The 11,849-nt window shown below is 47.2% G+C and overlaps 1 protein-coding gene across 2 annotated transcripts in view; it reads right to left on the reverse strand.

Annotated features, from left to right (window-relative positions):
• Nucleotides 1–4,642, reverse strand: part of 1700025G04Rik (RIKEN cDNA 1700025G04 gene) — a 206,598-nt gene extending 201,956 nt beyond the window's left edge. Inside the window, exon 1 of one of the 2 annotated variants that reach the window (NM_197990.3) lies at nt 3,453–3,841. The gene's annotated coding sequence lies outside the window, so the exon portion shown is untranslated. Of the gene's footprint in view, nt 1–3,452; nt 3,842–4,528 lie in introns of those variants that run through there. The other variant, XM_030242805.1, reaches the window with a different exon arrangement.
• Between the last annotated feature and the right edge of the window lie 7,207 nt (nt 4,643–11,849).

An 11,849-nucleotide genomic window follows, 5' to 3' on the forward strand; every position in this document is an offset into this window, starting at 1 on the left:
AGCTACCAAGACTGACAACCTGAGTCTGACCCCCAGGACCCACAAGGTGAAGGAAGAAAACTCCTGCAAGGTGCCCTCTGCCCTCTGCATACATATGTACATGTGTTCCAGTACACACGAATATACTATAAATTAAAAGCAAAGGAGGATCAGAGACGCCCTGAACACTCACCATGAACACTGTGTGGGGTCTTCATACCTGTATCATCTCTCATAGCCCTCCATGCACGGTGGGGTGCAGCCTATCCTATAATCATTTCCAAAATAGTATTTTTGAAGTGCTGTGCTTTTTCATGAAACCGAGTCTAGCCCCTCCATTATCAGAGTGAGTCCTTACTTACGAGATGTTGGGGTCGCTTTACACAGTCAATACGATCCTGAAGAGTTAGAGGCAAATCAACTTTTACATAAAAACCACTTTCACATTAAATTGCATTGTAAGAGCAAATGTGCCAAGTCTCTCCTCTGGCTGACAATGGGCAGGGTGCTGCTCAGAAGGCTTGCTGAAAGACCCCCGTTCATTCCCATGCACAGCCTCAAACCCAAAACTCTGCTGAGTTTAGGTTTCAAGAGTTTAGCCATGAGGAGAGGTGGAATTAAACAGTTTAAACCACTACCCACAGCCTGAGACATCAGCCACACAGCAGGAGGAAAATTACATTCCTGACACACAAAGCGATGCCACGCCCCCTTTAGACTCAATTCTAACAACCCAAAGGAGAAAGCAAGGCATTGTATTATAAGATAGCATGAGCTGGGCATTAACCCACAGTCTTCTGTCAGTGTCCAGCCAGAATTACCAAAGGCTCCCCTTTGAGCCATCTTCAAAGTAGTACCTGAAGAAAACTTTGAAGGATAGGAAATCCCCCTTACCTTTTTATTTAAACATGCCTGTCACTAAAGGTGTTTACATGGCTATTGACACACTTAGGTTCCTCCGTATAAACGTCTCCTGCATTCTTTGGACTTAAGGGAAGCACAGGGGCACAGCTTTTGACAACTTCTCTGATAAGGAATATGCAGTAGAAGTGGCCACACAAGAGCCGAGAGCAAGCCATTTTTCAGATACAACGTTGAGCAGAGCTTGCTCAATGCCAACCCAACACAATACTAAAAAATGCCTCCAGCCTGGACATGGTACAAGGTGTGAACCATCTTCATCCTCAGTACCACATGTCAATCAGTCACACAGCACCCCTGAATGGGGATGCTCTTCATCGCATCTGTGACTCCTTGAGACATTTAAGTCTCTCCTTTTGAGAGAGAGAGAACACAAGAGCCTCAGGTGTTATCCTCAAAAACTTTGTCCACCTCCTTTAAGATAGGATCTCATTAAAACAGTTTGTACAGTGCCCTATCACTGTCCAAGAGATCCATACAAAATGATTAAGGGAGGTAGGCTGGGGAAGAGGTAACAAGAAAACAAAATTGTCAGTTTTTTTTTTTTTCAACTTGGAGTGGAAACTTTTAACCCTGAAAAAGGAAGAAGCTAAGAAGAAGCTGGGATCCTTCTAGAATGAACTTCTCCCTGCTGAAGGATGTGGATTCTCTCTACCAACCACACAGTCAGTGGAGGGAGGGCAAGTGGGGTCTATGTTCCAAATTTGATGGGGTGTAAAGAGAGTTTATATTCCAAGTGAGCTGCAAGCTAAAGGCCAGAGGCACCTCAGCCCTCTTGAGACATCCTCCCATCTAAGGGGTCCAGAGCACTTGTGTTTCTGTGCTTGAAACCTAGCTCGCACAGTACCACCCACTAGAACGCTGAGCGCCTGATCTCGGAAGTACTAGTGCCAGCATTTAATGGCTTTAAATGTGCCGGGCTGTTCCATCCCAGGGACCCTTCCTACTTGTTAAGTAGGGGGACAAAAACAGATGATGGAGTCCAGATGAATTTCCAAATCCCATCAATTGGATTGCTAAAAACACTGCACATACTCAGTTAACCATATAACTCTGCTCCATAAGTACAAAGGTGGGGGTGGGGGTGTAGAAACCCCCAAACTCTGCATCTTGGACTTAACAGACCCTTCTTAAATATCACCTAATCTTCCTTCCCCCCCCCCCATCGGAACTGAAGTAGTCCAGGCCCACCCATGTTTGCTTCCTCCTGGTACATCCCAGTTCCACCAAACTCAAAGGTTATTCTCATTAGGTAGAATGTGAACAGCATCGCCTTGAATTGGAAGGTGTTTCTTATAACCGTTTGTGTAATGAGCTTGTCAGCTCCTCACACGTCTAAAAGAGAAATTAAAAAAAAAAAAAAGTTCAGGGGATCTGTGGCCAAGCGGCCCCCTCCCAATGTCTGAGTCAGAGGAGCTTCACAGAGGAGCTTCACTGAGGTTCTGGTTGGTCAGGGTGTATCACTTTCAGAGCTGCAGAGCAACTGAACTTATGGCTGTCTTCCAGCCACACAGAGCATAAGCTCTATTTTAAAACACTCTTCCGAACTCACAGGCGATGAAGGTATCTCCTAGGTTGTCAGCTTCCGACTGGAAACAAATCACTTCCCTCTCAAACTGTGCTTGCTCCCTCAAGATTACTGCGTGTTTGGGTGTGTATATTTTTATCTTGGGCCAAGCAACTCCACAGGCAAAGATAGGCACCCCCCAAATGTTATCAACATGCCTGAGCCATTCAGAGCCTTCGCAAGAGGAATGAATGGGCGATGAAAGCTCTTCGGCCTAAGGACTTCTCCCACACACACATGACAGAGGGGTATAAAAAATATCTCTCTCTGGAGGGAGGGGGCAGGGCGGATGATAGGGAAGGACATTAAGCAGCAAAGGCAGCCCAGCCGCCGCGGCACTTCTCGAACTGCCTGCAGAGGTGGAAAGGAATCTGCTCATGTAATACAACCAAGCACCCTCCGGCTGCCGCGCAAGGGCACGAATAATAAATACACCCAGGAAGACAAGCAGATGTACAGAAAACAAGCCACCCCAAAAAGGTCAAAACTTCAGAAATCTCGGGGATCATATCCCCCACACAAACGCATCCATCAGTGGGAACGAGGGAAGGGACTTGGAGACTTAGCCAAAGATTCTAAATTTGGGTGTCTTTTTTTTTCCTTCCCAGCTCCTGCTTGCAAAGTAACAGTGGCTACAGGCAAAGCTAGAGAAGAGCAGGAAGGCTGAGGGCGGCGCGGGGTGCGGGTGGGAAGGGAGGGGTGTCTCACACCAGCCACCCAGGCCTCGATGTGACGAAAGTCGTCAGCAGCCCTAACCGCATCCCAACCCCTCCACCCTGCAAGCAGACGCCCCCCTCCAACTCCCCCAGCCTGGCTCCGGTCCCTTGCAGCGAGCAGCCCCAGCAGCCCCGCAGCGGCAGCCCCAGCCAGAGAAGAGCGCCGGCAGCACCGGGATCGCGGCTCCCATCCCTTCGGCAGACACCCCGCAGGCCTCCCTCCTCGCCCACCCGGGATGCCCAGCGCGCCGGAGGTGGCCCCCGCTTACCTTGGGCGCTCGCGGGGGGGGGCTGAAGGTGGCAAGCCCCCCGCCCCCCGCCCCTGGCCTCCTCGCCTCTTCTCTTCCTCCCTCCTCCACGTCCTCCTCTTCCTCCTCCCTACAGTGTGGCCGGGGCTCCCCCTCCTCCCCGCCGCCTGGAGTAAAAGCCGAAAACCCCGGAGCCGGGCCCGCGTGCGTGCGTGCGGGAAGGCGGCGCGCGGCCAGCTCTCTCCAGTCACTGAGCGCGGCGCGCGGCTCGCGGCAACTAAAGTGTGAAAGAAGCGGTGGCCGCGGCGGCCGCGCCACGGAACGGCCCCCCGGGAGTGGGCAGGGAGCGAGCGGGAGCTGGCAGACTCGGAGCGAGGAGGGAGGGGACCTCCGCGCCCAGGCGCTCACTCGAGGGGCGGGGGCAGCCAGACACTCCCCCGCCGCCCGTCCCCTCCCCTGCCCGGCTCCCGCGCGCGGCCCGCTCTCCTCCCCCGGGGCGGGGCCTGCGGAGGCCGCCGGGCGCGGCGCTCGGGGAAGAGGGGCTGGGCAGCCAGGGCTGCGGGGAGGGAGAAGGGTGGGCTCGCTTGTGTCTGTCTGTCGGCCTGTGTGTGCGTGCGTGCGTGCGTGTGTGTGCTGTAGGGAAAAGAGGAGCGAGCTTAGTGTGTGCATGCACACGCGTGCTGCAGGGAGGGCGAGTTGTGTGTGTGCGTGTGTGTGTGTGTGTGTGTGTGTGTGTGTGGTGTGTGCTCTGCAGGAAGGGCGGACTGTGGGTCTGTGTGGCGGGTGTGTGTGGTGTGTGTGTGTGTGATTTCGCGCGCACCCGTGCAAACTGGAGGACAGACCCAGATAGGAAGGCTGTATCCTGCCTGGCCTTCCAGGGACCTGTCACTTGGTTGATGGTGTGGGTGCCGACAGAGGCTTCACTAGGATTGAGGCAGGAACCGGGAGAGGAGAAGTCTGTCAGGCAGATCGACAGCTCTGGGACGCACAGAGGGGTTGTGGCTGCTTGGAGCTAACTCGGGAAGGCTGCACAGCCTCGCCCTACCCCTCCCTGGCCGCCGGGAAGAGCCAGCCGCAGCCAAGGCCGGGAGACCCACCTCTGAGCGTCTCCACCTTGTCTCCCAGCTGCAGCGCCTGCAAGATGAAAGAAGGAAGACGCTTCTGCGACTTAGAAAAAGCTGAAACCTGCCGAGGAAAGATGCGGATGCCCTGCTCTGCTTTCCCCACCCTCCCAAGCCTCTGTGGACAGAAGGGGCGAGGCCGCGCCAGCTGAGAGATTGATAAAGGACCTAAAAAGATCGTCCCTGGCCAGAGGGCCAGTTCTTTGTGGACCCCCACAGGGCAACCAGTTTCCTTCACTTTAGGAAGGCATATTTTTTTCCTCATCCCAGGCATACTGGGCCTTTCGTGTGCACACTGAATTGATCTTTCTACACTGATAGCCTTTGCGGCTCTTTTGTGCCTCTTCTGCGCGCTTCACTGCTCCTTCATTGCCTTAGACTCCTGAGGAATGCCAGGCCCCCAGAGCGAGGACACCCATGGAAACAATGGTGGTAAAAGATCCTCCCCAGACCTCACCGATTACACACACACACAGCAGAATCACTTCCCACATTCAGCCAGGATGAAGTTGGAAGACAGAAAAAGACACAGCTGTGACAGTAATATGACACTTAATTGAAAAGCAAATTCATAAGTTGGCTTAATGAAATAAGCTAAAAACCCACCCATTAAGTGTCTGGAAAGTTGGCCTCTTCATTTTTAAATTCAATTCTTTTTGTTGCTGTTGTTGGTTTTTGTTTTGTTTTGTTTGTTTTCGAGACAGGGTTTCTCTGTATAACCCTGGCTGTCCTGGAACTCACTCTGGAGACCAGGTTGGCCTCAAACTCAGAAATCCCCCTGCCTCTGCCTCCCAGTCCTGGGATTAAAGGCGTGCACCACCACCCCAGGTCTTAAATTCTTTTCCCTCTCTTTTTCAACATCAAAGGCTAATATTACATTGTTCGTGAAACTCAACTGGATTGCCTTTTTCTTTTATAACGTACCTATATTTTAGTTTATTTTTCTTTCTGTAATCTGTATTTGTCGCCTAGCCCCTCGAAAGGAAGAGGTTAAGAAGGGAAAGTGCTTGTAGAAGTTTTAGTCAGTTTTTCATTCTATGAAGTGGAATTCATAATCTCTTCCTTGTAAGCTTGCTAGGAAAGCAAGAAGAACACAAACAGGTGGCACTTCATGGCTAGCATAAGTAAATAAACAAGAGTGGTCACTTTCAATATATGTTAACCTCAAATTTAGCATGCGTTTTCCCCTTTGTAACATTTTTTTTTCTTGAAGAAGGGTGGGAATTGCTGTTGAGTTTATTGAAAAGTAGTCAACCATTCTCTGGGAGTGTTTAGGGCATGTCCCCAAAGTTTCACTGGTGATAAAATGAAAATGAACAATATCCAATGTGCAGGTGAATGTGTGTGTCATAGGAACATTTTCACATCAAGAACACTGAAGACCATATACTCTGTTCTTCACCTCAGAGGCCACAGAGCAAGCACTTCATACATGTCCTGAGAAAGCCCACCCATTCTGTGAACTTTTAAAGCTAGTTTGCAAATTAGCCAAGGTATTACACATTCCTTATGATTTTGTTGTTTTGAGTGACAGTATTGTATGTTGACCGTTGACCTTGACTTTCTATCTCCCAACCTCTTCTTCCTAAGTGCTGGAATTTCTGGGATGCGCCACCACACCACACCAGGCTGTGAATTTTTTTTAATGTGAAAAACTCAGCTAAATATGAAGAAAATAAAAATCATAATTCCACCGACCAGAGAGAAGAACTTGTTAAGTGCTTCGCACATGGCTGATTTTCTTCCATTTATTTTACTGTTCTTCGGTCAGCACACATGTATTAAGCACCTCATTAGGGGAACATATAATTTATCAGGTTACAGTGTTCCTCAGAGAAACTATTCATTTGGAGCTCATTGGCAATGCCCATACTGAACGTAGTCAATCAGTCTAGTTTCACAGGGCATGAGACATTTACAACTTTGAACCATGTTTAAGATTAACTTTTTTTTTTAAAAAAAAAGTGTCAGAAACTTCTTAGGAAGGGAGGATATATCATATTCAAGTCTCATGGAACTGTTGGTAAGCTTACCCATTGGTAGTAGAATTCTTATGGAAACTAACCTCCGTGATAAACATTACTTTATAGTACATACCAATTCCTCATTTTACATCTACATTTTCAATTCCTCATTTACATTTGGATCTCTAGACTCCTACCTCATGTGCCTTTACCCACAAGTTTGGGAAAGATGAGAAGAGAGAGCTCTACCATCTTGCCACGCCCAGCCATCGCAGTATAGGTAGAACACCAAGTGGGTGGAGGAAGCAGGGAGGATTGCCACCAGGGGCTAGAGTCAAATGTGCCACTAACCCACACAGTAGTGATAACTGCAAAACTGCCTGGCAGCACCATAAAGAGCTCTCGCTGATCTTGCAGACGGCCCAGGGCCCATGTTCTGTCCTGACACCCACATGATAGCTCACAACCATCTGTACACCTGTATATCCACTTTCAAGGGATCCATCACTCTCTTCTGGTAACAGGTATACACATAGGTGGTGCAAATACATATGTGCCAGAGAAATACACACACGTGCACATACCACACACACACACACACACACACACACACCAAATAAATGAATAAAAGAATAAAAGTCTGTTTTTAAACAGACATGGTATCAGGCATAGTGGTGACCATCCTACATAACAATTTCTAACCCATGCAGAAGTAATAACTCTAAAACTTCCTGGCCTGGGGCTAGAGAGACTGCTCGGCCACAGCCTTCCCAGCACTTGAGAAGAAGGGGTCCTCACAATCTCAAAATGGCCAGCCAGGACTGCATAGACCCCCTCTCAAGAAATAAAGAGCAAAAAACCAACTGCTTGGTCAGCCCAATGTACTGGACACTTCATTGTAAAATAACTTTCCTACTTGACACATGATTAGTAAGATAAATATGATAAATATAAATAATTATAATTATGTGAAGACTTACCACAGCATCTTCTTACATAAGCGTCACCACATTGCTCTTCCACATCACCAGAATATCTGAACCCCATACCATCCAACACTTTATAACTTCCAGAACGATGGCCCTTTTGCCCAGAAAAGTTACATTTTAATCCTCAAAGATGGGGCCAAGGAGATGATTGAAGCAAGTGAAAGCACTTGCTGCACAAGGCAAACTCAGCTCAATCCCAGCCAGGACCAACATAAAAAAAAAAGGCAGTGATCCCTGCTCTCCAGCAACAGGAAAATCAGTAGGAAGCTCCCCGCACCAGTGGGCAGCAGATGAGAGAGAGACAGAGACAGAGACAGAGACAGAGACAGAGACACAAAGAAAAAGGCAGACAGAGACAGAGAGAGATAGAGAGAGAGAGAGAGAGAGAGAGACAAAAAAAGACAGACAGAGACAGAGAGAGATAGAGAGAGACAGAGACACAAAGAAAAAGACAGAGAGACAGAAAGACAGAGAGACCCTGCCTCAAAACAAGGTAGGAGTCCTTGGCTTCAAGCCTACCAACTTGCATTGGGTCCTAGAAACTAACATGGTGGAAGGAGAGAACTGACTAACACAAGTTGTCCTTGGGCAAGCTGTGTCAATGGCTCGTACACATAAGTAGTATAAACAGAGAACTGACTCCTGGCAGTTGCTGTCTGATCTCTGCAAACGCATGCTCACGTGCGCGCGCGCACACACACACAAATGAATGAATCTTTTAAAAAATATCTTCAAAGACACCACCATCATTATCATCATTTTAATCTTTCCTGCCCCTAAAGCTATTGCTTTTGAATATTTGGCTTCATACGACCACTCATATGGTCGGTATGTTTTTTTTTCTTCAAATTTTATATATTGAAAACTTAGCTCCTGATGTGATAGAAGGTAGGACCTTTGGGAGGTGACTAGACATAGATGAGGTCTTCTAGGTGGGCTCCTAGTGCTCATGGTGGGATCAGTGCCCTGATGGGAACAAGCAGACATTCTGCTATCTCCCCAGCCTTCACACGGGAACACGTCAAGAAGCTATGAGTTCAAGCCCTGGGGAGATTCCTACCAAAATCCCAAACATGCCATCATCATGATCTTGGCCTTAGAACCACCATTCCCCAAACAATGAGAAGTTGTTTCCTGCCATTTAAGTCACCCGGTCTATGTATGATGCCTTGTTATAAGCTGACTTTGACATACAGTCTCCCTTTATCTTTGAATGTAAAGAGGAAACTCAGGGAAGTAGCTAAGATGAATAAAAGATAGAAAAGCTATGCCCTGCCCTTCTAGAGCTTCTCACAACAAGGAATTAATTTTATGTGGTTCAGTATCAATTGGTTTTTTTAGTCTTCCAAATAAATAGAGGTAGGTAGCTTCAACAGGATAATTCAAACACAAGTGAACCTCAAATTTGCTCTATTCATTTTGGCTCCACGCAGTAGCAGTAAGCCTCGACTACGTGCTGTGTGTCCTGCATATATTGTGTAACTCATGTCTCTCAACTAAGTCACTGGATCTTTCTGATGTCATAGTCTGGTGCTGTTATCAGTCTTCCCGAGCAGACACAAAGATACAGAGGTCAGGAGGTGGAGGGACAGGAAATCAGGAGCAGCTAAATCTTACTGCTTCCATACCTGAGCCCACACTTTATTAAATATATTTTCAATCAGGCTCAGTGCATACCTTTAATTCTGGCACTCTGAAGGCAGAGGCAGAAGGATCTTTGTGAGTTCGAGGCCAGCCTGGTCTACAAAGAGAGTTCCAAGACAGCCAGAGCTATACAGAGTAACCCTGTCTCAGGAAGGAAAGAGAAAGAAATGATCTTTTCTTTCTGGTCTACTTTTTATTAAGAGGAAAGAAGAAAGGAAGGAAGAAGGAAAGGAAAGAAGGGAGGGAGGGGGAAATCAAGGAAGGAAGGGAGGGAGGGAGGGAGGGAGGGAGGAAGGAAGGAAGGAAGGAAGGAAGGAAGGAAGGAAGGAAGGAAGGAAAAGGAAACACAGGAAGGAAGGACTGGTCTACTTTTAAAGTTTATTTTCCAAAGTCAAATTCAGACTCTCCATCTGAAAGTTCCATCTGAATGAGTGTGATCCCTTGAGTAAACAGTGTCCCCTCTCTGCATGATGAAACTGTATAGCTTTTCACTCTTGGAAACCTTTCACATGCATCTTTTCTAATAGTCCCGCCATCAAATCAGCAGCTAGAGTCTTGAGAGGCAGGGTATAATGCTTATCCACGCAGGTAAAGTGCCCTATCTGCAGTTGTAGCCTGAGAGCTGTTTGTGTGTTTTGATTATAATGCATCATGTGAAGGACAGGCAGCTCCAGACTGAATCAGAGTGGAGAGTTTAAAGTCGGTGCCAACAACTTGTTAATGGCTCTAATTGGTCTTTCAACAATGTGTGAATTACTCTGAGTAAACCTGCTTTTCTAGATCTGAAAATTATAGCTCTTATATTTATTTTTTTCCTTGGGTTTCTCCTTAGGGTATATATTTTCTTTTATCTTGTTTTCACAAGTTGGGCAGGTAGACCAAAATATTCATACTTGAAGCCAGGCGTTTAAGAGCTACAATCAGGACTGTGATTGACTCAAGCAGAGGTGAATGTGACATGAGGGCGGGCTAACCTGAGCTCGAAGGACTGGCTGCTTCCTCCCGGAAGGGCTAACCTGAGCTCGAAGGACTGGCTGCTTCCTCCCGGAAGGGCTAACCTGAGCTCGAAGGACTGGCTGCTTCCTCCCGGAAGGGCTAACCTGAGCTCGAAGGACTGGCTGCTTCCTCCCGGAAGGGCTAACCTGAGCTCGAAGGACTGGCTGCTTCCTCCCACTGGTTGTTTCATGACCTTCGCTCTGCTCCAGTGTCTGAGGCTAGCAAGGTTAGTGTTTTAGTATGGAGCCCCTTTCTTCCACGTTGCACAGGTCAGCTCTACTACCTTGAGCATGACAAGGAATCTCTGAGTGTTCAAGTCAGTTGGTTCTTGCAGCTCCTTGCTTCCATTTTACTTGTACACATAGTATTGCTGTTTTACACATTGGTCTCACACTCCAGGCTGTTGAACTCTGTGAGAAACAGAGGCAGACTGTGTGATTCCTGTAAAACTCTGCCTCAGTGCACCCTTAAGAAAGCAGTAGTGGACTGATCCGTGAAGTTGCTATTTTCCTTCTCTTAGTGGCAAATAGGAAAGCTAAGCAACTGTGACACAGCCCAAAGAAGGTGAGTGAGATAAAGAGGAAAATTTGAGAGAAAGAGAGGGAGAGGTGGGGGAGGGGGGATTTTGGAACAGAAACAAGCATGCATATATATATATATCAATGATATATATTATATATGTACATGTATTATCTATCAACTTTATCTCTTTGAAAATGTCCCCTCTTTTCTTCTACTCTGTTTCAGAAAGCAGACCAATGTTAAAACAAACGGGGGTGGGGGTGGGGGAGATAGCTGCTGTCCTACTCACGCAATGAAACAGCAACCCCCAAGGTAGCTTTGTCCGTTGCACTGGGTCTGATGGTGTGAACTGATTTGCAAGACAGTTCTGTGTTATGCTGTGTCTTTGATGATTTTTAGAACGTATACTCTAAATACATATTATTTGCATACCTAGAGGAACTCTCGACAGTGATAGTTCCTCACTGAATATGCTGTCCATTCATTCTGTGCACCCAGCAGCTTCCACTCAAGGACTTCCAGTTCCAGTGTCTAAAAGTCCCTCTTACATTTTTTTCTGTCCTCCATTATCTTGCTCTTCCCCATATCTAATAACCATCCTTTGTCCCCATGCGTCTACAAGCTTCACTTTCTGGTTACTTTTTGTGGGTGGGTGGGTGGGTAGGCGCATGGCTTTTCTGTATAGCCCTGGCTGTCCTGGAACTTACTAGGTAGACCAGGCTGGCCTTGAACACAGAGATCTTCTTGCCTCTGCCTTCCAAATAGTGGGATTGAAGGTGTGGGCCACCTTTTTGCTTCTTAAATGAGAAAGAACATGTGGTGTTTGTTTATCTGTGTCTGGCTTGTTTTACTTAACACGGGGACCTCCAGTTCTGCCCACAGTACTGAAAAATGACAGAGATTTGATTTGTTTCATGGCCGAGCCATATTCCACTGTATAAACACACATTCTCTTCATCCTTTCATCCACTGAAGGGAAGGGCATCTGGATATGATTGCATATTTCAGATACTGTAAACAGTGCGTGAAAAATTGTTCAGGCACAATTTCTGAGAACTTGACCATTTAATGGAAAATATTGCTACCATAGAGAAACCAGCAAGCAATTATTTTCTGGCTGTTTCTGAAAGGAAAAAGAAAGAAATTAGGACATCTCAAAGCAAGGTTTTAAAGTGTTCTGAG

Source organism: Mus musculus, chromosome 1, assembly GCF_000001635.26.
Source record: "Mus musculus strain C57BL/6J chromosome 1, GRCm38.p6 C57BL/6J".
In the NCBI taxonomy this organism is placed as follows: Eukaryota; Metazoa; Chordata; class Mammalia; order Rodentia; family Muridae; genus Mus; species Mus musculus.